The following is a 26,744-nucleotide window of genomic DNA, read 5'->3' on the forward strand; positions in this document are numbered from 1 at the left end:
AGGGACTAGCAAAGGTTTAGCTTGGGGGAGTTTGTTGACGGTAGTTATCATCCATCATAAACCGTAAACATAACATGAATAAATGCATGAAAAGGATCACCAACATATACATAGGGGTTTAAACTGACAATTTCCATGAGTTTTTGGTGAATCTATGTTTTCAGCAGGGTTATTATAGAAAACTGGCAAGGAGGATCAAAACGACAAATTAAATCACGCTTATCCGCCACGAAAACTGCTCTAGAAGGTTCTAGAGGACACCAGAAGCCACGCGACTGAAGTAGAGGGCAGGAGATTGCCAGCAGGCCCCACCTGTAGGCCGCTCGACCCCCTAGGCCCACCTATCATGCTCTGCTTCGACGTTGGTTCCTCCACCGTGTCCTAGATTGGATCTACACCGCTCTTTCAAGTCGGTTTGATCTGAGGGCTCAGGATTGATGCTCTGGCCTATATAACCAGCCACTGCCCCCCCTCCTGAGGAGACTGCCATAAGTCAAGAGTAGACCAGAAATTAGGGTTTTCAAAGAGAAGAGAATAGAGTCCAATTCTTCAAGTTTCTAATATAGGCTAGCTAGCAAGGTTCAAGTAGGGTTTGGGCTATCACTCAGGATTCTGGATCTGCCGTTTGGAGACTGGTATAGCCATTGTATCTCTATATTTATGACTTTGTGCTACTTTAGTATTATGTTGCTATTTATTATGTTCCTAATTTGCTCTAGTTATATGCTTGATATAGTTATGATTGATGATGAATTTATGCATATGTTCGCAAAGCTTTTAGATCAATACTCGAGTGAGTTAAGTGGTCGACACTATGAAATCTTGGTGCTTAGATATTGTTTGCCTACGGATACATTCTGCACTCTGGGTCATGTGGTAGATCACAGATATGACACTCCCATTGAGTCCTTTGTAGTCCACTCTCTGTTTGTAGAGCAAGTAGAACACGGTTGTGATGGGAGACAAGCTCTGTTCTCGATCTTCCTTAGTAATGTTCCTTATGCATAGATCTAAAGTTAGTTATGCTATAGATGAGAGTGTATATACTTGGGTGTACAAAAGACTTAGTAAATATGGAATGACTTAGGAATCTTTTGCTCTTAACAAATCTTCTGCCTAGCCATACTACTTTTATGAGTCTCTATTTCTATCTCTGGAATACCATTATTATCTTACACTTATTATTCATTTATCATTTGACTTACCCCTGCCATAGCATGAGAGTGGTTTTTATCATAAGTATATATATTTGTCAATATCTCTATGCCAACACAATCCCATCGCTCCTTCCTGTGGATAAAATATAAATAACGATACCTGGCATACTCCGGGTGAAATGCTACAATGGTATATTATTTGTGCGCTTGCGGATACTTATATATATATATATATATATATATATATATATATATATATATATAATTTCCCTTTGAGTTTTCAAGTGTCACTTATAATTACCAACCACGCATTTTAGGCATCATGCTAGGGATGACAACTTAGTAAAGAGTGGTGCTAAGAAATATCAACAAGCATTTCTGGCGCCATTGCTGGGGAGGGGCACATAGCTAAGAGAATTGACCAAATAAATACTTATTAATGAAACCATAACCTCTGCTTTAGCTGCCTTACCCTTGTTTGTCTTTGTTCATATCTTATACAGGGTATTATAGGATTGGTTGTGATTTGCCAATAATTTCCATCAATCAGAATCAACCAAATCAAGAGGAAGCTTAACATCAGTTTTTGAAGCTATGGCTGACAAGACCCTACGTGAGTTCTCTGCTCCAAGCACCGAGAATATTCGCACTGGACCAACACTCAGAACTACCAACCTCGAGTTTGAGCTCAAGCCAAGCCTCATCAACATGGTGCAAGCTTCCCCATTCAATGGAAAGGCACATGAAGATGCTAGTGCTCATCTTCAGAATTTTCTAGAGATAAGTAGCACGGTCGTCATCAAGGACGTTGCTCAAGACATCATACTACTTCGCTTATTTCCATTCTCACTTGTGGGACGGGCGAAGCAGTGGTTCTATATCAACAAAGATCACATCAACACGTGGGCAAGATGTTCAAAGGCATTCATAGAAAAGTTCTTCCCTATAGGCAAGACCAATGCCTTAAGAGAAAAGATTTCCAATTTCCAACAACAGAAGGGAGAAACCATTCCAGAGGCATGGGAACATTTTCAAGAATATGTTTCAGATTGTCCTCATCATGGGATGGGGGATTGGTTGCTCATGCAAAGCTTTTACCATGGATTAACTCAGAAAGCCCATGAACAACTAGATGCTACTGCTGGAGGATCATTTATGTCACTTACTCTTGGAAAAGTTGAAACTCTTATGGAAAAGATAGCCTCTAATCAAGGCTGGTCATCATGCAACATTCAATTCTGCAATAAGAGCGAAGAAGTACCAAAAAAGGTGTGTGCACTGTCAACCAAGATGGACATGTTGTTGAATTGGCATGAACAGCGAGCCAATTACAAGAGAGATCGTTAGGCCATTTAAGATGCATTCAATGCTCAAAACACCTGTGGAGAATATCTAGGGGTTGAATTTCCTAAATATCAGGAGGATGTGAATGTCGTCATCAACAATTCTGCTCTACAACAACAGAGACAAGGATGGAATCAATAACAACGGCTAAATTACCAAGGTAAGCACCCAGGTAATTACTATAATTCTTCTAATTCTAAACAGCCATCCTTGAGAGACTTGATCTTAGAACAAGCTAGGATTAATGAGAATATTTCTAAGAAGCTTGCTTTTATTGATAAAGTCCTAGAAAACATAAACACTAAAATGGATAATTTTTCTTCTGCCATAAAAGCCCAACTTAGTTATAATAAAAAGATAGAATCTCAATTAGCCCAGTTGGCTGCTGCTCTGCCTTTTGCCACTAACCTTGAAAAGGTTAACGCCATAACCACAAGAGGTGGCAAGTCTACTGGTGATCCACCATATCCGACAAGGACAGGTAAGACACCTATGGTAGTGCAGGAAGAGGAGAATAGAACCGATGAAGTTGAAGAAGTTGGGCCACAAGAGCGAGAGTTACAACAAGATTTTCATGACACCACTTTCCTATCGTTTCCATGCAGAAATCAAAAAGCCAAAATGGATGAGCAGTTTGGTAAGTTCATGGAGGTAATTCAAAAGTTATACATCAATATTCCGTTGCTAGATGCCATATAGGTACATACCTACATGAAGTATCTCAGAGACATCCTCAACAACAAAATACAACTGCCTACCATTGAGGTAATCAAGCTAACAGAGGAGTGTATTGCAGCCATCCGGAACACTTCACTTGTCAAGAAGAAGAATCTAGGATGTCCCACTATCGATTGTTCGATTGGAAACCAGAATTTTTAGAATGCGCTATGTGATCTTGGGGCAAGTGTCAGTGTTATGCTCAAGAAGGTTTTTGACAAGCTTGACTATTCAACACTCACACCAACATCGATGTGTTTGCAGCTGGCTGACCAATCGGTCCGCTCCCCTACAGGAATCATCGAAAATATTCCGGTAAAAATACGAAATTTCTTTGTTCCTGTAGATTCTGTGGTACTTTACATGCAGGAGGACATGAAGACACCACTCATTCTTGGGAGACCCTTCCTAAGCACTGCAAATGCGCACATTGATGTCGGAGCCGGAGAGATTAAATTCCATATTAACGAAAAGGAAGAGTGGTTCGCTTTTAAGCCAAGACCGGAACAATGCTCCAATTTGGAGTGTCATGGGAAGCAAGTATCAAGGTCTCCATCTCTAGGACCGAAGGATACACCTGAAGAATGAACCCGAACGGAGAAGTCTAGTTTGGCAGACTCAAATTCTAAACCCTCACCGGGAGGTAACTCGGTAGTTATCCATATTTACTTTTCGCATGATATTTTTACTTCGGCATATTTACTTTTCAATTCTTGCATTAGAAAAATGAAATAAAAATTCTCATCATGGCATATTAAAAAAAATTCAAGCCACATATACATAGTTTTTATGGAGCGTAAAAACCCGTAAGAAATATTTACCATGGTGGCGTAAAAATCTAAAAATACCATTCATTCATCTTGTTATATTTCATAGTATCATGAAGTATTTTTGCATTGTATAAACATATGTATACTATAAAAATATGGGAGACACATGGGACCCACTCAACCACCATCACCTCTATATCTCCAGTTTCACCTGCATATCTCCACCACCTTCACTCTGCACCATCCAGAGCACATTTCCACCAAAAGGAGCACTCACCTTACTTAACCACGAAGCAAAGAAGGATCAGGAAAATGGAGAGGCCATTTGGCCACCTTGTGGGGACGGCTGGCCCCACCACTAGGCCGGCTAGCCTACTGCTGCCTCGGCTATAAATGCCACTCCTTCCTGGTTGCTCTTGGCCTCAGGCACAACACAAAACAACCTTCCAAGTTTGAAATTCTAGTTCAAAATTTTGTTGTTGAAATTTCCTTCATAGAAGTAGTGTTGGAGTAAGAAAGTGTGAGGAAGTTGGGGTGTGAAAGTCATGCTAAAATATTGAGAAAAAGAGAGAGGTGCTGCTAAAATTTGAGCAAAGATTAAGAGAGTATAAGAGTGGTAGTGTTGTCCAAATCAAGAGAGGAATTTAAAAAGAATTAGGGGAAAGTCATGCCAAAATCTTGATTAGAATAGTCACCAGGCAATCTCAGACGACTGACCCTCGAACGACTAACCTCTGGACGACTGACTTCTGGACGGCTAACCACTAACATTTTGATTTTCTAATCTCGCTCCACGAGTTGTGTTGTTTTTGTTTTGCAGGAAGATGTGGAAGACCGTGAAGGGCAAGCTCACCTGGGCAGGATCGTCCCATTCAACAAGAAGTACTTCATCCCGAGCGAGTGACATGGAGGTCGATCCTCCATATCCCATTGTTGGAGCACCGTCCCGATCAGTCCTAGCGGAGAGGAACATTCTTCTGCAAGAGAAGCAGCTCAAGCTCTAGGGAGATAGGGAGAAGAATATCTACAAGAAGCTGAAGACCCAGGGTTTCATCCTCACTCCTGCCTACGATCCAGCCCTACTACAAGCCATAGAGAAAGGAGGAAGCACCTCGTAGGAGTGCCTCTGCATGGATCACTCGCAACCCACAGCCTCGGTACCGTGGAGACGACCCCATTCCAGAAGGCCCTGCCTTCACCAGCTACACATGATTTGATCAAGCAGGACCTTCCTAGGTGCACCATCCTATGCATGCAGGCTAGGACCAGCTGGGATCTTCCTGTATGCACCAACCTGAATATGTTGGGTGGGAGCAGCCTTCTCCGCATCATTCGGAGAGTTCTTGGCATCAGAGCTCAAGTGTGCAACGGCAGGATGGCAACTTTGACTACTATCGCCAGCAGCCATATGAGGAGGTCTCCAGTGGCTACTTGGGAGGATGTATGTCCTTCTCTGCTCGTGGCTTCCATGACCACCCCACAGGCTATCATCATCAAGACATGGGCCACCATCCACCGCCCATGGGTTACCATGAGCATTAGATGGAACACGCTCTCTTCGACACCAGGCTCACTACCATCGAGGAGAGCCAGCATGAGATCTAGAACACCCTACACCAACATTCCCTGTGGCAAGAAGAAGTAGGACAACGCCTTGTCGCCATCCAGCAATACCAGGAGCAGGAGAACGACAATTGGCGATACTTATTCCAGGGTTTCCACATTGACCCACCTTTCTGAGAGACCATAGCAATACCCAGCTTGGGGGAGGAGCCCCCATTACTTTAGGTAAGTTTTCTTTCTGGTATTTTATTATTTTCTTTAGTCTATTTAATTTTCAAATTTATATTATTAAAAAAATGGAAAACTAAGAAAACAAACATAAAATTTTATCTTTATCTTCTATATATGTTAGTGTGTGCTCTAGTTTAAAAAACAGACAAACACGAAAACCAAATAAAAAGTGTGTGTACAAAGTTTGCTTTAAGTTTAATTTGCTTAAGGTATGCCTTAGTTTCTTGTCTTTAAGAGTCAAATAAATGAATATAACTTGAAGATGATCTCACATGATAGAAATGATGAATAGTTGCTCTATTGTAATTCCTTTCAAGTACCTAGTTTTCAGCCTTGAATTCTCTCGAGTTTTGGATGAAATTGATTTGATATGAAAATTTTGCTTTGAACTTGAAACTCGTGGGTAGCATATGCTTGATCTAAATCTAGGTAATTGACGGATATGATATGAGAAGGTCTGAGCTGCTATTTATCTTGTTTCAAGTGATACTAAATTCTGGAGATTTCTTTTGAAAACCTAAAAAGGCAACATGATGAGTTCCTGTATAGCTTGAATTCCTACCAGAGCCAAACATGATATCTAGGCTAGGAAAAACTTCTACTTATATGCTACTTACTCTGCATTGAGTTTAGTCAAGCTTTGTTGATGCCTTATAAGAGGTTTGTCATGCTCTTAAAATCAAGATCACATACATACCACCCACATATGCACTATTCCTACACAGGGGATAGGCGCAAAAACTTGCTTTCTATCTAGATCCACCCAAAAATGTTTTACTCCTACACTGGGAGAAAACACCAAAAATATGCTTCATAGGTTTCCACCACATAAATGCTTCACGTTTTGTTGTTATCTCTCAAATATTTTATTGCAGAAAAGAGGCATGGGCTTTGCAAAAATTATTCATAAAAAAGAAGAGAGAAAAGAAAAACAATGGAAAAAAATGGACAAGTGTTTGAAGTATTAAAACAATGGGTACTTAGATGCTCGCCTGAAAAAAAGATGAATAAGATAGCCCATGTTTTCTTGCAAAGATGATTCCAAGTTCAAATGAGAGATATGTTTTCAAGGAGCATAATAGAATTAGGCTAGCCACCATATATCCACCATATTCCACACACATGCACATCTTGATTTGATTGTATGACTCAACTCTCTTTGGATCCATTGTTTGACTTTACAATATATGTATTGCAAGTATGCTCGTTCATGTTATCACAATTCCTATGGGCTCCACATAAGCCTTAGTTATACGAAAAGAAAGGCATATCATCATTTATTGCCTTGGTGAGGATCCACAAATACCACATATTTAAGAGACTTGAGAGTGTCATACAATGGAATCTCTGAATTTTATTTTAAAAACTTGCAAAAACTCTAGAATAATGGTTGAACAAAGAACTTGAGACATAGTGCTTGACTTGATCGTTCTGTCTTTCAATTGCCCAAGATCCAAGTGAAGGCTCAAAAGCCCCATGGTTGAAGGTAATATGGAAAAGTTTGAAAGTCAGATCGATGAATTTAAATCCGGAGGAGAATCTTTTTTTGAACGCATGTGTACTTTTGAGGAGTGAAAACATTACAGCAAGTCCTAATCCATTGCTATGGTTAGCTTTTCTCAGGGACTAACAAAGGTTTAGCTTGGGGGAGTTTGTTGACGGTATTTATCATCCATCATAAACCATCAACATAACATGAATAAATGCATGAAAAGGATCACCAACGTAGACTTAGGTGTTTAAACTGACAATTTTTATGAGTTTTGGTGAATCTATATTTTCAGTAGGGTTATTCTAGAAAATTGGCAAGGAGGATTAAAACGACAAATTAAATCACGCTTATCCACCGTGAAAAATGCTCCAGAAGGTTCTTGAGGACACCAGAAGCCACGACACCAAAGCAGAGGGCAGGAGGCTACCAGCTAGCCCCACCTGTAAGCCGCCTAGCCCCCTGGGCCCACCTGTCATTCTCTGCTTTGACGTCGGTTCCTCCACCACCTCCTTGATTGCATCTACATGGTTCTTTCAAGTCGGTTTGATCCAAGGGCTCAGGATTGACGCTCTAGCCTATATAACCAGCCCCTGCCCCCCTCCAGAGGAGACTGCCATAAGTCTAGAGTAGACCAGAAATTAGGGTTTCTAGAGAGAAGAGAATAGAGCTCCAATTCTTCAAGTTTCTAGTATAGGCTAGCTAGCAAGTTTCAAGTAGAGTTTGGGCGATCTCTTAGGATTCCGAATCTATCGTCTGGAGACTGGTATAGCCATTGTATCTCTATATTTATGACTTTGTGCTACTTCAGTATTATGTTGCTATTTATTATGTTCCTAATTTGCTCTAGTTATATGCTTGATATAGTTATGATTGATGATGAATTTATGCATATGTTCGCAAAGCTTTTAGATCAGTACTCAAGTGAGTTAAGTGGTCGACACTATGTAAGTTTGGTGCTTAGATATTGTTTGCCTATGGATACATTCTGCACTCTGGGTCATGTGGTAGATCACAGATCTAACACTCCCATTGAGTCCTTTGTAGTCCACTCTCCGTTTGTAGAGCAAGTAGAACACGATTGTGAAGGGAGACAAGCTCTGTTCTCGATCTTCCTTAGTAATGTTCCTTATGCATAGATCTAAAGTTAGTTATGCTATAGATGAGAGTGTATATACTTGGGTGTATAAAAGACTTAGTAAATATGGAATGACTTAGGAATCTTTTGCTCTTAACGAATCTCCTGCCTAGCCATACTACTTTTATGAGTCTCTATTTCTATCTCTGGAATACCATTATTACCTTACACTTATTATTCATTTATCATTTAACTTACCCCTGCCATAGCATGATAGTGACTTTATCATAAGTATATATATTTGTCAATATCTCTATGCCAACACAATCCCATCGCTCCTCCCTATGGATAAAATATAAATAACGATACCTAGCATACTTCCGGGTGAAATGCTACAATGGTATATTATCTGTGCACTTGCAGATACTTTACTATATATATATAATTTCCCTTTGAGTTTTCAAGAGTCATTTATAATTACCAACCACGCATTTCTGGCATCATGCTAGGGATGACAACTTAGTAAAGAGTGATGCTAAGAAATGTCAGCATCCTTGTTCTGTTGCAAATATGTCTGTCGCTCCTAGAGACGCCTCATCTCGGACAACCATAAGTTGATGCCCCAGACTATGGCCGGCCTTTTCTACGATGGAATCTACAGCCAAAGAAACTTCACTAGCATCACCAGTTTTTATCCCTCATTGTCCTTCTTGCCCTTCACCATGAACAATGTAGCTGTCTTAGATTGCTGCAACGACCTCATCCTATGCTGGTGCCATGGGACTAATGGATACTGCTATGTCGTCTACAATCTAGCAACCTAGGAGTTGAAGGTACTCTGCCTAGAATCCATTATGTTGGTGAGGCTTGATTGGGGTTCGATCCGATAGCCTCCTCGCACTTCCATGTGTTTGAATATATGGAGGAGGATGGTCAGTGCGTGGGTGTCGACATCTACTCATCTAAAACTACAGCATGGATCTTTAAGGAATCTAAATGGGGCGAGGAGGCTGAGTGGACATTGTCAAAATCAGCAACTATGTTTCTTAATGGTTGTCTATACTATATTGGGTTCTGTGAGGGTTACCGTCGTATACTTGCTATGGATATGGAGGGAAAGGCATGGAGGAAAATTCCTAAATGGCCGCATGGTTTTTCATGCTCCATCCGTCAAGCTTAGGGTCACTTGTGTCAATGTACTATTAGTGGTTGCAATATGTCCAAGCTTTTGATCTGGATCCTTGAAGACTATGGTACTAATAATAAATGGACATTGAAGCATACTATCAGCCTGCGTAAGTTGTTTGGAAAGACTAAGAAACAAGTGGGTTACTTTGATTTTGAGTCATACTACACAGCGGTTATAGTTCTCCCAGAATGGAATTTGGTTTTCTTTGTTGGGGTTAGGGTGGAAAGAGCCATCATCGCATATAACGTGGACAACAGAAAAGTTCATATCATCCCTACACATTACATTCCGTATGGTAGACGTGACATCCTACCAGAAATCATCAGCAGTTACGTGTTCATTTTTCACCAACTCGCCGATGTCCTGGAAGAACTGTCAGCCTACCTTAACAAGAATCATGCGAACAATGTGGAGTACATCCTCGCCTGCTACCAGAGCCGGATAGATGGCTTTGACACTAGCGTCGCGACGTAGGGAATCAACACCACCCACAACACCGAGAAGCACTAGCACAACCTAGTTTGTGCCGATGCTGAGTAGGTGGCCAACCACATCACCGCTGATGAGCAAAAGGGCCTCATGGCTATAGAGGAGGAGGAGTACGACATTGATACCAATGACGAGGATGAGGATGAGGACAGTGATACCAACAACGAGTAGAGGAGTAAATAAAGTTTCATTTGATGTATCTCACATTGCATTTGATGTATCTTCCTTATGTTGGGAGTACGGATGGAGTACATGTTGTTACTCTTTCCTAATGTGGTTACTCTTCCTTATGTATCTTCCCTTTCATTTTATGTTAGACATGTTGAAATGTACAGAGATTTTGATTTGTGAAGTCTGATTTGCATGTCTATGTTTACTTTTGTTGAACTTTGTATTAGGTGGGTTAAACTCTGTTGACCATGGTGTAGATCCGGTCCTTTGGTCATTTGGTAGCCGGTTTCTAGCCCCTGTTGGTTGGTTTTGCCTATAGGTTTCTTTCTGGTACTCTTTCTGATCTGTAGTATGGTAAACTTGCATAATAGAATTCCTCCAATCAAGTCTCACGTTGATGTAATGCCTAACAGAGGAGCCACATAGCTATTCAACTTTTATAGCACACGCAAGAAAGTTCGAGCATCGTAAATCTAACCAGGCCAGACACATCTCATGTTATACAGGGAAACCTATTTTGTACAAATACATTCGTTGAATCCCTAAAGGAAACAAATAAAATTGAAACTAGTTACATGTCCGGGCCATTCAAATTTATGCTGCTCGGACTATCAGGCCAACAAACGGTTTACAAGAAATAGGTAAACATCATTTCATCGAATATACTAGAGGGACATGGTTAGGGAAAAAGTTGTGATCGTTTGTTATAGAGTACACATCCGTGGTATGGTAACTAGTTGCCATCTGTAGGCATGATTTCGGTTAGTGTCAATCGACGGAAGGGGAAAGCCACTCATGACTACTACTACTACTAATATGAATGTTGTGACCGAGTGCACTTTGTATGCAATAGTTATACTCATAGCTCTATACTATATAGTGTCCGATGAGATCAAATGTGCTACATTCGAACTTTCTTGCAAGTGTAGTAAAATATGAGAATGAAGCGAATGCGGCAGGAAAGTTGGACACAAGAAGTGAATCGAGAAAAAGAGCTTTTGGCCACCATGACACGCTTGAGACTTGAATGCCTAGTGCGGTTGTGATAGGTCTTTTCTATACTTATTTCACTCCAATCCAAGTAGTCACGGCAGTCGAGGCGTAGATTGATTGCTACAACACTCTACTATCCTACGAGATCAAATACGCAGCGATCAGACTTTCTTGCGGTCGCAATAAAAGTCAACAGCTTTGGCTCCTTCGTTCTACATTAGATCAAAGCGAGACTTGTTCAGATGAACTCCTCGCTGCATGGTTCTTTCAAGTTCAATAAATTTTATCAAAGACATGAGTTGACTTTAACAAAGATCAAAGGCACTCATGAATGTTTAGCAAATTATGTTTCAGATCAAAGACAACCAGAAAGAAATCTGCAGCAAAAAGAAACCAGCTACAAAATGACCAAATGACCTGAGCTACACCATGCTCAATAGAGTTTAACCCACCTAATACAAAGTGCAGCAAAAATTCACACAGACATGCATGCAAATAAGACTTCACATATTCACAAGGGCATCCCACAGATCAAACCTAGTCATGACTACTAGTACTACTGGTATGTCCCACAATCAAGGGTCGAGGCGGGCGTGTAGGATCTTGTCCACGTCAACCTTCGCTAAGACGGCATTGGCGGATGGCTTGAAACTCTCGACCAGATCGACGATGTCATCGTCCTTCGATTCCAGCGGAAAACCCTGCTCCACCACTCGAATGATAACCACTACACCAATCTAAAGCTAGGCAGCAGCCAGCACAACGGTAGCCTCCTGATGAATGACTTCAGTCACCACGGCTTGAAGGCGGGTCGGTAGGGCATGGAACGACTCCTCTGCGACGAATAGATTATACACTGCTCACACGGGGAAGACCGACTTAATGGCGGCTTGTAGGCATAGAACGAGGGTCTCGACCCGCGTCTTTTGATCTACAAGAAGATTCATCATGTTTTAGCCCTACTCTAGGTGGATCTCCTAGTCGACTTGCGCCTTGGAGACCTCAGTCATGGAAAATTGAAGTGCATCGCGTGCGGCATCCACCTCAGCTCACAGCATCTCGGCGTCCAGCCTTGTTGATGACAAATCCACTTGGGCCTCATGGTAATCCTTCAATAATTGATGGTACTCTACATTGTCTGAGGATTCGCGCTCTTCTAACGATTTTTGCAGTTCAAGACCAGAGGATTATGCGGGGACAAACGGGCTCGACAGCAGCAAGCGGTGTCAGGACGACTCTCCGACACCACCGGGGGAAAGCCCCACGACCGCGGATGGCGCCACCATGGAGGAAGTGCTGCACAATGCAAGCCAAGTTCAAGAGCATATAGGATAAGGGGAGAGTGATCTGATTGAGAAGGCAAACGACTTTTACCAAACTGGTCGACGCAGCATGGCATGGGATCATAGGCGGCTGCCTCCATTGAGGGATGCCTCATGGGGCCACTTTCCGAGCGAGACCGTGAACAAAGAACCAGGCTCTAGGGCCAACGAGGCTCAGGATGCCATCACGCCCACGTCCTCCTATTGAGATAGCAGGCAAATTGCAAATACTAGTTAAATTAAATAGCATGAACACAAATACTACTGTGAGCATTGCTCGCATATACTCTAGTTAAATGAAGATAAACAACATGAATAGCGGTACGGTGATGATCCACCTCCAAAGGGGGAACTGGCGGGTGAGAGACTATGCCGATGAGTGGTCCATCTGTCGGTGGAGGATTGCCAGCGTGGAAGGCCTTCGAGGCCTCCCCATCGATAGATGACCTCATTGGCTTCGCCATAGTCCTGGTAGGAGGCATCGGCGGTGCAGTAGGGTGGAACACAAAAGCTTTGTGATGGAATCAGGAGCTCTGGAGAAAGAAAGCAGTAGGTGTATAACCTTCCCTCTCGTCCCTTGTCTCTGCTGCTATAGTTTGGGAGCTGTCGACCACCCCACGCCCAAGTCGTTTGCGTGGCTGGGCGGTGGGGCTTCGCCCCATCACGTCAATGCGACAGGCTGAAAGCAACGTCCCCTACTGTAACAAGCTACAAACGCCACCCACGTGCTTGCGCCTATGCGAGAATGCAGGAGCATGTCATCTAGGTAGTCAAGATTTTAGATGGCCGAACCTTGTGTGATCCTGTGAAGTATAAAAATTCTAAATAAAAATCATCTTTGATGCATGGTTCTTGCAAGTTCAACAAATCTTATCAAATACATGAAAATAAGATAAGTTGGGTTCAACACAGATCAAAGCCACTCATGACTACTACTACAACTGATACAAATTGATCGAGTGCACTCCGTAGGCAATAGTTTTACTCATAGATCTGTACTGTATTGTGTCCGACGAGATGAAATGTGCCACATCGGACTTTCTTACGAGCATAGTAAAATATTAGAGTGAAGTGAATGCGGCAGGAAAGCTAGACACAAGAAGTGAATCGAGAAAAAGAGCTTCTGACACACTTGAGACTTGAATGCCTGGTGCAGTTGTGATAGGTCTTTTCTATACTTATTTGATTCCAATCCAAGCAGTCATAGTAGTTGAGGGGTAGACTGAAGAGTGAAGAGTGAGATGTGTCTGGCTCGGTCCTATTTGGTCTATCGGCTCGGTCAGATTAGGTCTATCGGCGGTAAAGTCACCGTGAGTAAATTCCCAACTACTTGCATAACCATTACGTGCACTTCTCCATCTTTGTCTGGCCTATTTAACCTGGGTCTGGATGCACCTGTTAGGCTCAATCCACACACTCTTGAATCCACACACTCATGAGGCAATCATCTTTCTTCATCGCCTAGAGGTGCTTTGTCTTCCTCCTTGCACCTCTCACGGCCTGGAGCCCGTGAGAGGTTCAAGTTGGAGATAATGCACCTCATAGGGATGCTAATGTTTGGAGAAGGCCTTCAAGATTGGGTGCTTTAGATTCTATAATCTTGTTGCCTTTGAGCATCGAGATGCAGATCTGCATCCCTTGATCCTCAGAGGTAGCAAGATTATGGAATATAAAGCACCTTACTGAGATGCTGGTGCAAGTTTTGTGAGGTGCTCCTTATCCATCCGTTGTGAGGTGCTGCCATTGAATAGGATCTTGACCTTAATGATTGTAGATCTTCTTGCAGATCTTGTGTTAACAGAAGATCTGTAATCATCTGGTTCTCTCTTGTTTTGGGGCTCCATACTCGATTAGGGGTGCTTCAAGTTTGCTGGGTGCTCGTTCTTCAAGATTGGGTTCTTAGAGCATCTCCAAGAGTACACAATATTTTCTTCCCAAAAACATGAAGTTGTACAACTCCTAATAAAGTATTAGAAGGAATAAAGAAGGTAATCTCCAAGAGTTTCTAATAATCAGCCAATTAGTTGTGTTATTAGTCTATACCTGTTTGTATGGGAAACGTAGCATCTTGCAAGAGTTCATCAGTAGACCTTATGACCTTCCCTATGTTCCATTGTTCTTGGAAAATTAGCAGAGCAGTAAACAAAGTCCATTTGATGTATGTCATGTTGCATGGTGCACTAAAGTCCATCCCGTGTTGTTTCTCAGCTGCTGGACAATCATGCGTGACCCAGATTTAAAAACATGGTCCAAACTTAAAATTGTAAATGACACAGTAGCAAGCATCATAGGAAAATTAGGAAAAATGAGACTTGCTCATATGAACTCTGTAGAAACAAATATGCAGCAAAAAACAACTATAGGGGCTAGACCATGCTCAATAGAGTTTAACCCACCGAATACTTAAGTGCAGCAAAAGTTCACACAGACATGCAAATAAGAGTTTACATATTTGCAAGGGTGTCCCATAGATCAAACCTAGTCATGACTACTAGTACTACTAATATGTCCCATAGATCAAGGGTCGAGGCGGGCGTGCAGGAGCTGCTCCATGTTTAGCTTCGCTAAGATGCCATTGGCGGCTGGCCGAAGGCTCTCAATGAGATCATCGATCTCATTGTCGTTCGATCCTAGCAGAAAACCCTGCTCTACCACCCGGACATTCACCACCTAGCCAAACTAAAGTTGGGCAGCGGCCAGCGCCATGGTAGTCGCTTGACGAATGGCTTCGGACACCACAACCGCCTTGTCTTCTCGCACCTAGGCGGCTTCCTGTAGGGCCATGACAAGTGCGGCGCGCGCAGCCACCAAGTCACCACGCAGCATGTCAGCATGTAGCCTAGATGCACACAATGTTGTTCGAACCTCGTGGTAATGCTCCAATAACTTATGATGTTTTTTGTCGCATGAAGATTCACCCACTTCAGAACCAGAGGGTTGTGCGGGGACAAACGGGCTCGGTAGCGGTGAATGGTGACGGGACGACTCTTTGGCACCATTGGTGGGAAGCCCCACGATGGGGGCAGCGTCACCATGGAGGAATCGCTGCATATTGCAAGACAAGTTCAAGCCCAGATGATAAGGGGGAGAGCGATCAGATTGAGAAGGCAAATGATTAACCAATCTAACCGGTGCCACATGACACGGAATTGCCGGTGGCTGCCCCCATTGGCGTTCCAGCCCTAGTTCATGACCAGCATGAGATGACGGCCAATCTTCTTGTCAACGGTGTATGTCCCATGTGGGTGGCGATTGGCCCAAGCAAGGACATGCTCCCTGATGACGGACTGTGTCCAACCACGGGGTGCACTCTCTTGGCAAAGGGGGCAAACCAGCAAGCCATAGCAGCTAGCGCGTATCATCAGCTTCTGGCTCTCGGGGATGGGAGTTGTGTACCCATGCCAACGATCGTCCTCCGAGTCCATCGTAATGCAGGCTAGAGAGCACTCAGACATGTCCTTGATGGACATCGAGTGGGAGCGTAAGGATACATGAGACCCGCTCACGATGTGGGCCAGCAAGAACAGAGGAGTCCATGCAGCCTGTGATGGTGGCGAAGTGGAGCGCACCAGGAGTGGCGGTGGTGAGGGTACCACCGGTGTCGCTGGTGCCAGCGTCGTCATTGAGGGCGATGGGGAGAGCAATGGCAGTCTAGGAGATGGCGAGCGGGAGCACGATGGGAACACCAGTCTCCCGCGACTAGATGTCGACGCCGCCTCTCCCCATCGCCGACATCGAAGCAGGGCGCACCATCAGCCCCGCCTCCTCCGAAGTGGGGAGAGCGAGTACACTGGAGGAAGTGGGGACTAGAGCCGAGTGACCCTTCCTCGAGTAGTGCTTCATGGGCATGGCCTTAGTTGCAAGCGATGAGAAGGTGGAGTTTGGGACTTTGTGTGGCGAGGCGAGGGTTTTTTGCGCAATGCAAGGTGGAATCAGACAATGGGAGCAAGGACAGGCTTTATGTATACACAGGGCGAACCTTCTATATGTTGTGAAGTATACATGCTTTATGTATACATAGGGCGGCACTTCACGGATCAAGATTCTTGATTGAGCTCATTGTTAGGTTCAGTATAAAATGTTGTTCTATTTGTATGATTCGGCGAGATCTTTTGTGATGTTTTTTTATTGTACTCGTGTGATTGCATTCACGCGAATTAGATAAGATTATGTTCAAATTGGTGTGATCTTTTATGTCATAGATGTTGTTACTATTTCCTATAGAGTTAGTCAAACTTAAAATTGTAAATGACAAAGTAACAAGCATTACAGGACAAACAGGAAAACCTATGGAGGATACTATCCGATGCGGTCAAATGTACTAAGGCCCAACTTTCTTACGAGTGTAGGGGTGCATGCTCGTATGAAAAAAAATACGATCAGCTCTAGCAGACTTTGAACAATGAGATACACATATAGTTGATATTGTTGCCAAATTAAAATAAAGCCACCAACCATAGATATACATGCATCGATGTTTAACATAACTTAACATGCACTAATTCAGAATTAATCTACCACGTTGATGTGAATAACTTATCGCAATCCTGTGAGATCCTACACTTCTCGCTGCAGAACCTAGACCACAACTCCCATACTTCAAATCTGATGGGCTCGCCGTAGCCTCCACCTATGCACTAATGATGCCCATCCTAGTGATGAATGGGGCAAAGATCGGGCACTACATCATGTGGCACCATGTCCTGCAACCGCCAGTACATGTCTCGGTAGAACTGCGGAAAGGTTTGGTTCTTCCACGGCAGTGCAGCTGGCCCCTCTTCATCAACACCTTCGAGCTCCCTCAATAGGCATTGAGCAATGTCATCATTACCACCACCGGTATTGGACCTATAGAGCACGAGGGCGTAGACATACATACCAAGTTTATATCTTGCCTCGGTGGAGTGCTGAAGCCATTCCATTGGTGGTGTCAAGCCGGTGAGGAAGTAGGCCTCCAGGTTGCCCACACTGGCCAGCCTGGTGGTGAGCAGAGTGTGATAGTCATCATCATAGTAGTGGCACTCCCAAAAACCTTGATGCTGCAGCACCCGGCGCAGTGGTATGCGCCGACCGACTTCGGCGATGCCGCACACCCTGCACATGAATGAGCAGGTTGCTTGTAGGCTAGCAAGGTCATCCATGGGGGCATATGACTATTCAGTGACACGACCAATGATGTCCATGGCCAACTCCATCAGGAGCCGATCCATCATGACATAGCTGAGGAAGAAGCAGAGTCAGAGCACGCGTGCGACGAACGATGACGAATGCAGTGTCAGAGCAGAGTACGAATGCGTGACTATGACGAGGCGGAGAGCGCTGTGGAAATAGGGCCAGTGGTTTATGTACGCGGAGACTCCATGTTCTTGAAGGATCATGTATACCGTGTAAACGTTTCTCGGGGAAGTCAATCATCCAATGCGATGGTTCTTTCTCGAGGAACCAAATGGTGCCTCGCTCAAGTTCTAGGCGTCCGTGTAAACGTGTCTCGGGAAAGTGAATCGTAGCAAATCTTGTTCCCTTGTTCTCTCCTGTTTAGGTGCTCCATACTCGATTGGAGGTGCTTCAAGTTTGTGAGGTGCTTGTTCAAGGGCTACAACTTCCCATGTTCTTGGAAAATTAGCAGAGGAGTAAACAAAGTTCCATTCGATGTATGTCATGTTGCTTGGTGCACTAAAGTTTGGCCCGTGTTGTTTCTCAGCGGCTGAACAATCCTACGCGCCGACCCAAATATAAAAACAGGGTCCAAACTTAAAATTGTAAATGACACAGTAACAAGCATCATAGGAAAATGAGAAAAAACAAGACTTGCTCATATGAAATCGTCGCTGCATGGTTCTTGCAAGTACAACAAATTTTATCTAATACATGCAAATAAGAGGAGAGCAGTGCAATCCCACTACTCAATGTCATCCAACTACTACCAATACATACTAGTTCTAACTACATATGATTAACATGACTTCATACTTGAGAAAAGGAGCTTTTGACCACCATGACACGCTTGAGACTTGAATCCCTGGTGCAGTTCTCTTTCTGATCTATAGAATGGTAAACATGCATAACAGAATTCATCCGATCAAGTCTTGCGTCGATGTAATGCCTAACAGAGGAGCCACATAGCTATTCAAATTATACAGCACACGCAAGAAAGTCTGAGCATTGTAAATTTGACCAGGCCGGACACATCTCATGTTCTACTAGAATATTCCCAACATGTCCAGTATTGAAAACTGTTCGACCAACCCCTAGAATTCGGGATGGCATTTACTGGAAGCCATCTAAGGTCCTCTACATTCAAAGCGATTCACTTCAAATTCCATCTCGTAACTGTCCCCCTATTCAACCCATAGCTATTTAACACCGGGTTCCCTTTAAATCGTCCTTGCTCCAACTCCAAACCAATTCAAATCATAGCTACAAACTAAGCGACTAGACCCATAGAGTAGCCATCGCCATGAGCTTCGACGGAGATCCTACTGCCTAGTTTTCCACTTTCAAACACCGCGTTAAGTGTAGAACGACGTCTAAGAACATCTTCACCATCAAGGATTCATCTGCCGGGAGCATCCTTGAAGCATCGTTCTCTGTGACCCTGGTGAAAGGTCCTAATATGGCTAGAGGGGGGGGTGAATAGCCTATTTAAAAATCGACAAATCAACTAGAGCAATTTGATTAGTATAACAAATAGCGTAATGCAAACTTGCTCTAGCTCTACAAGGGTTGCAAGCCACCTATCCAACAATTCTAGTTGCAATGAATACTTAGGCACACAAACTTGCTATGTAATTACTCACTAAGAGCTCTCAACCTTGCTACTCTAAAGAGCTCAACTAGATGAATGTAAATAATAAAGCAAGCTCTCAATTCTAATTACACTAAAGAGCTTGTATCAACTAGTTTGCAAGAATGTAAATGAGTGAGTAGAGTGATTATACCAACATGTAGGGGATGAACCAATCACAAGATGAATATATAGCCAATCACCGGGAGAATGCCAAAGAAGAGAGACAATCGATTTTCTCCCGAGGTTCACGTGCTTGCCAACACGCTACGTCCCCGTTGTGTCGACCAACACTTGGTGGTTCGGCGGCTAAGAGGTGTTTCACAAACCTCGTCCACACGATTGGACACCGCAAGAACCGACCCACAAGTGAGGTAACTCAATGACACGAGCAATTTACTAGAGTTACCTTTCGGCGCTCCGCCGGGGAAGGTACAACTCCCCTCACAATCACCGGAGACGGCCACGAACAATCACCAACTCGTGCCGATCCTCCACCGCTGCTCCAACCGTCTAGGTGGTGGCAACCACCAAGAGTAACAAGCGAAAACCGTAGCGCAACACGAATACCAAGTGCCTCTAGATGCAATCACTCAAGCAATGCACTTGGATTCTCTCCCAATCTCACAAAGATGATGAATCAATGATGGAGATGAGTGGGAGGACTTTGGCTAAGCTCACAAGGTTGCTATGTCAATGAAAATGTGCAAGAGTACTCCCTTGAGCCGGCCATGGGGCTATAAATAGAGCCCCCATCAAATAGAGCCGTTATACCCCTTCACTGGGCAAAACGCGCTCTGACCGGACGCTCCGGTCATACTGACCAGACGCTGGCCCTTAGTGTCCGGTCGCCCGATGGATGCCACGCGTCACCAGCTTCAAACGCTGTTCGTCAGATTTCAACGGCTACAAAGCTGACCGGACGCTCCGGTAAAACTGACCGAACGCTAAAGCCCCAGCGTCCGGTCGTTTCTAGTAAGCTCCCCGAGGCGTAATTCTTTGACCGGATGCGTCCGGTCCACCTTGACCGGACACAGACCAGCGTCTGGTGCTCAACCCTTGCCACTGTGCCGTCTGATAGCTCGACCGGACGTAGCCATTCAGCGTCCGGTCGCTGAGTGACCCAGCATCCGGTCGGTAGACCGACGCCAGCATCATTTCGACCAACTCCATTTCAACTCTAACTTTTTCATCCTTGCTCAAATGTGCCAACCACCAAGAATTTGCATTCGGCGCAATAGAAAATAGGCATTCAATTTTCCCGAAAGCGCCGAATCTTGCCTCGCAAGCTCGGTGGGAGGGAGAGAGGAACCCAAACCCATCTCAACCCTACAAACACCACCTCCTTTGTAGATGTGCCAACACCACCAAGTGTATCACCTTGTGCACAAGTGTTAGCATATTTTCACAAACATTTTCAAGGGTGTTAGCACTCCACTAGATCCTAAATGCATATGCAATGAGTTAGAGCATCTAGTGGCACTTTGATAACCGCATTCCGATACAAGTTTCACTCCTCTTAATAGTACGGCTATCTATCCTAAATGTGATCACACTCACTAAGTGTCTTGATCACTAAAACAAAATGGCTCCTACATTTTATACCTTTGCCTTGAGCCTTTTGTTTTTCTCTTTCTTCTTTTCCAAGTTTAAGCATTTGACCATCACCATGCCATCACCATTGTCATGATCTTCGCCATTGCTTCATCACTTGGAGTAGTGCTACCTATCTCATAATCATCTTGATAAACTAGGTTAGCACTTAGGGTTTTATCAATTAACCAAAACCAAACTAGAGCTTTCAATCTCCCCCTTTTTGGTAATTGATGACAACCCTTATACAAAGATATGAATTAAAGTTCATTTGAATCCATGTTGCTTGCCCAAGCATATTTACCATGTGTAAATGATATGGACAAGTTTCATGAACTCCATATGATAGCAATTGCTCCCCCTACATATGTGCTAAGAGTTTGGATTGTAGCTTGCACATATGCTTAGATAGGAAATATATGAGTCAATTTCTACCAAATGATGCTAAGGTATAAGAGATGGACCTTTGAAGCGTGATATCAATCAGAGTGCACCAATATACCATCCTTAGCACCATTAGTAACTAGGCATATACAAAAACTAGAATACCCTGTGAGATCAATATTACATGCAAGGGTCTAGTTTCTATAGAAAGAACATAAGTCTAGTTACTTAGCCTATGCATGCTAGTTTTTCCTTTCAACATTCAAACCTACAACTAGCATACACCACACAAGCATGGATATTTGAAATTAAAAACTTATGCCATGCAAACAAACATATGTAATGCTCATTCAAATGCACCATACAAGTTTATGAGCTTGCTCCCCCTATTTGTATGCTCAAAATTTTAATTAATCCCCTTCCTTTGTCATATATTTTCTCTCCCCACTATTTCTCCCCTATCACTCATATCTTTGTTTCTCTCCCCCTTTGTCAACAATTAGCACAAAAGGTGAGCTCAAATTATCGATAGGTTGGGGTGAAATCATGTGAAATGAGGATCATTTTCCCAATTTGGTTCAATCTAGATTACTTGCAAAAGATATTTAACTCGGTTTGATCCAAGGACAAGCTTCTTCACACCTCCAAATAAGGGTTATCTTGTACCATGTTGAGTTAAACACTTATAGCTCATTTTCTAAATCAAACACTAGGTTTACAAGCCCACAAACATGTCATATGCTACCACTAGATCATTTCAAACAGATAAGCAATAGTGGTATCATACAAGCATCAAATTCATTTGATTTTCATGAATGAGCCTATTCAAATGTGAAATATGTCTAGATGCACTAATCATGTCCTTAGCAAGGATGTATGCCATGCCAATCAACTTTTACCTTGGATTTCTCGAAGGAGAGGCATGTCATATAATGGGGGTGCATCAACACATATTGGAGAAGTCAAGTATGTTCAATTCATTTCTTAGCTTGCAAAACCTCTTCTCATCAAGTGGCTTGGTGAATATGTCGGCAAGTTGATCTTCGGTGCCCACACTCTCTATGCAAATGTCCCCTTTTTGTTGGTGATCTCTTATGAAATGATGGCGGACATCAATATGCTTTGTTCTTGAGTGTTGAACCGGGTTGTTGGTGAGCTTGACGGCACTTTCATTGTCACATAGTAATGGCACTTGCTTGAACTTGATTCCAAAGTCACTCAAAGTGGCCTTCATCCAAAGTAATTGTGCACAACAACTACCGGCCGAAATGTACTCCGCTTCGGCGGTTGAAAGTGCTACACTATTTTGCTTCTTTGATGACCAAGATACAAGTGATCTTCCCAATAGTTGACATGTGCCCGATGTGCTCTTTCTCTCAACTTTTCATCTCGCATAATCGGAATCCGAATATCCAATCAACTCAAATCTTGCTCCTTTGGGATACCATAATCCAACATGTTGTGTATGCTTTAAGTACCTCAATATTCTCTTGGTTGCCTTCAAATGACTTTCTCTTGGTGAGGCTTGAAATCTAGCACACATGCATACAATAAACATCACATCCGGCCTTGATGCGGTCACATAGAGTAGGCTTCCAATCATAGACTGATACATCTTTTGATCCACCATGTTGCCACTAGCATCACTATCCAAGCCTCCACTTGTCCCTATTGGTGTACTAATAGCTTTACTCTCATCCATTTCAAACTTCTTGAGCATATCCTTGATATACTTGCCTTGACTCACAAATGTGCCATTCTGCATTTGCTTGATTTGAAGACCAAGGAAGTAACTAAGTTCTCCAATCATAGACATCTCAAACTCACTTGCCATCATCTTGCCAAACTCCTCACAAAATTCTTGATTTGTTGATCCAAAGATGATATCATCAACATAGATTTGCATTACAAACAAGTCATTTCCAAGCTTCTTGGTGAAGAGAGTGGTGTCAACCTTTCCCATCTTGAATCCCTTAGAGAGTAGGAAATCCCTCAATCTCTCATACCATGCTCTAGGTGCTTGTTTCAAACCATACAAAGCCTTTCTCAACTTGTAGACATGGTTGGGTTTCTTCTCATCTTCAAAACTAGGAGGTTGCTCAACATACACAAGCTCATTGATGTACCCATTTAGAAATGCACTTTTCACATCCATTTGGTACAACTTGATGTTGAGGGCACATGCATAAGCTAGCAAGATCCTAATTGCTTCCAATCTTGCAACCGGGGCATATGTTTCTCCAAAGTCAAGACCTTCAACTTGAGTGTAACCTTGAGCCACTAATCTTGCTTTGTTCCTTATTACTATCCCATCTTGATCTTGCTTGTTCCGAAAGACCCACTTAGTTCCAATCACATTATGACCCTTAGGCCTCTCAACTAACTCCCATACTTGGTTTCTTGTGAAGTTGTTTAGCTCTTCATGCATAGCATTGACCCAATCAACATCATTCAAAGCTTCATCTATCTTCTTAGGCTCAATGGATGACACAAATGAGAAGTGCTCACAAAATGATGCCAATCTTGATCTTGTTTGCACACCTCTTGAAATATCACCAATGATAGTATCCAATGGATGATATCTTGCAACATTGGTTGGTTGAAGCACTTGCACTTGATTGCTAGCATTTGATTGATCACTTGGTTGAGATGATGAACTAACCATTTGTTGATCTTGCACATTGCCATTACTAGTGCTTGCTTGGATTTGATCATGGGAACCACTAGCTTGCACATTTGAGTTAGAGAGCACTTGATTCTTGTCATCTTCAACATCAATCACCTCTCTAGGCCTTAACTCACCAATGTCCATGTTCTTCATTGCATTGACCAATTGAGTGCCTCTTACATCATCTAGATTCTCATCTTCCTCTTGGGAACCATTTGTTTCATCAAATTCCACATCATGAACCTCCTCAAGAGTACCACTAGCCAAATTCCAAACTCTATAGGCCTTGCTAGTAGTGGAGTAACCAAGCAAGAAACCTTCATTACATTTCTTTTCAAACTTACTCAATCTAGTGCCTTTCTTCAATATATAGCATTTACATCCAAAAACCTGAAAGTATGCTATGTTGGGCTTTCTTCCATTCAATAGCTCATAGGGTGTCTTCTCCATCATGGGGTGACAATAGAGTTGGTTGCTATAATAGCAAGCCGTGTTGATTGCTTTGGCCCAAAATGAATGACTCACATTGTACTCACTCAACATTGATCTTGCCATATCAATCAAGGTTCTATTCTTTCTTTCAACTAGCCCATTTGATTGAGGAGTATACTTGGCCGAGAATTGATGTCTAATTCCAAATTCATCACACAACTCATCAATTCTAGTGTTCTTGAATTCACTACCATTGTCACTTCTAACTTTCTTGATGGTTGTTTCAAACTCATTGTGAATGCCCTTGACAAATGATTTGAATATTGCAAACACATCACTCTTGTCACCAAGAAAGAACACCCAAGTGTATCTAGTGAAATCATCCACAATCACAAATCCATATTTATTTCCACCAATGCTAGTGTATGTGGTTGGTCCAAATAAATCCATATGCATCAACTCAAATGCCTTGGATGTACTCATCATGCTCTTCTTAGGATATGTATTACCGACTTGTTTTCTGGCTTGACAAGCACTACATAGCTTATCCTTTTCAAATGTGACATCTTTCAAGCCTCTAACTAAGTCATGCTTAATCAATTTGTTCAATTGTTTCATTCCAACATGACCAAGCCTTCTATGCCATAACCAACCCATGCTAGACTTAGTGATCAAACATGTTGACAATTGAGCTTCTCTAGCATTGAAATCAACTAAGTATAGATTCTCATATCTAAATCCTTTGAATATCAAGTTTGAGCCATCTACACTTATGATCTCTACATCATCCACACCAAATATGCATTTGAAACCAAGATCACACAATTGGGCTACCGACAATAGGTTGAAGTTCAAGCTCTCTACTAGTAGCACATTGGAAATGCTCAAGTCATTGGATATTGCAATCTTACCAAGTCCCTTGACTTTGCCTTTGCCATTGTCACCAAATGTGATACTATCAATCCCATTGCTCTTGCTTTCATTGATTGAATTGAACATTCTTGGATCATCGGTCATGTGTTGTGTGCACCCACTATCAAGCACCCAATGCCTTCCTCCGGCTTTATAATTTACCTACAAAAGAATATCAATTCTTTTTAGGTACCCAAACTTGCTTGGGTCCTTGTAGGTTAGTCACCAAGGTCTTTGGTACCCAAATGGCCTTCTTCTTTGGGCCCACAATCGGTGTACCAATGAACTTAGCCTTCACACCATTAGCACCCTTATAAAGCATGTAACAAGAATCAAATTTGATTGAGGATACATTAGGTAGCTTGTTCTTGTTAGTCTTGCAATTTTGCTCTATATGCCCAACTTGCTTGCATCTATTGCAAAACCAACCATTGCCCTTCACAAAGCTAGCTTTGGGAGTGATAAAGGCCGCCTTGCCTTTCTTGGGGGTATAGCCTAATCCCTCTTTGTTGAGAGAAAACCTTTGGCTACCCAAGCACTTTAGCAAGCGGGCATCTCCACCATAGGCATTGCCTAAGGCATGAGTGAGCTCATTCACCTCCTTCTTGAGGGTTTCATTTTCCACCATTAGTGATGTATCATTCATAGGTGGAGTGGTAATGGTTGTGCTACAAGAGGTGTTAGTGGGAGCAACAATAATGGGTTCATGAAAAGATTCATCAATAAGATCACATGTTAGTCCCACATCACATGTTACTATCACTTGCTCCTTCTTGGCTTCCTCCTTCTTGACTTGCTCAATGAGAGAGGAGCGAGCCTTTTCAAGCTTAGAGTGAGCTTTGCCAAGCTTCTCATGGGCATCCACTAGCCCCTCATGAGTGGCATTGAGCTCATCAAAGGATTGCTCAAGAAATTTTACTTTCTTGAGTAATTCTTTGCACTCCTTTCTCTTCATCTCATTGCAAGCATGCACTTGCTCACACATGTCCAAGAGCTCCTCCTTGGAGTACTCATCCTCATCATCACTCCTACAAGCATCACTTTCACATTCATCATCACTCTCATCATATTTTACCTTGGTAGGCTTTGCCATGAGGCATGTTGATGAAGTGTCGAAGATGGAGGGCTTGTTGTTGATGGCGATGCTTGCTAGTGCTCTCTTGATAGACTTCTTGCCATCATCACTAGAGTCATCACTATCCGATGAGCCATCACTATCCCATGTGACTACATAGCCTCCACCCTTCTTCTTCTTTTGAAAGATCATTCTCTTCTCCTTCTTCTCCTTCTTTTCATTCTTATCTTTCTTGTGCTTCTTCTTCTCATCTTCATCATTATCACTATTGTAGGGACAATTTGCTACAACATGATCGGGGCTCTTGCAATTATAGCATCTTCTCACATATTCTTTGCTCTTTGTGTGATCTCTTCTTTTTCTTGCACCATAGCCTTTCTTCT

At 42.8% G+C, this 26,744-nt stretch overlaps 1 non-coding gene across 1 annotated transcript; it reads right to left on the reverse strand.

The window, feature by feature from the left end:
* Window positions 1–2,117: 2,117 nt before the first annotated feature.
* Window positions 2,118–2,224, reverse strand: LOC136478581 (small nucleolar RNA R71). The gene has a single exon (XR_010764305.1). It is a non-coding gene; the product is annotated as a small nucleolar RNA R71 (small nucleolar RNA).
* Window positions 2,225–26,744: the final 24,520 nt, after the last annotated feature.

This window comes from Miscanthus floridulus, chromosome 8, assembly GCF_019320115.1.
Source record: "Miscanthus floridulus cultivar M001 chromosome 8, ASM1932011v1, whole genome shotgun sequence".
Lineage (NCBI taxonomy): Eukaryota > Viridiplantae > Streptophyta > Magnoliopsida > Poales > Poaceae > Miscanthus > Miscanthus floridulus.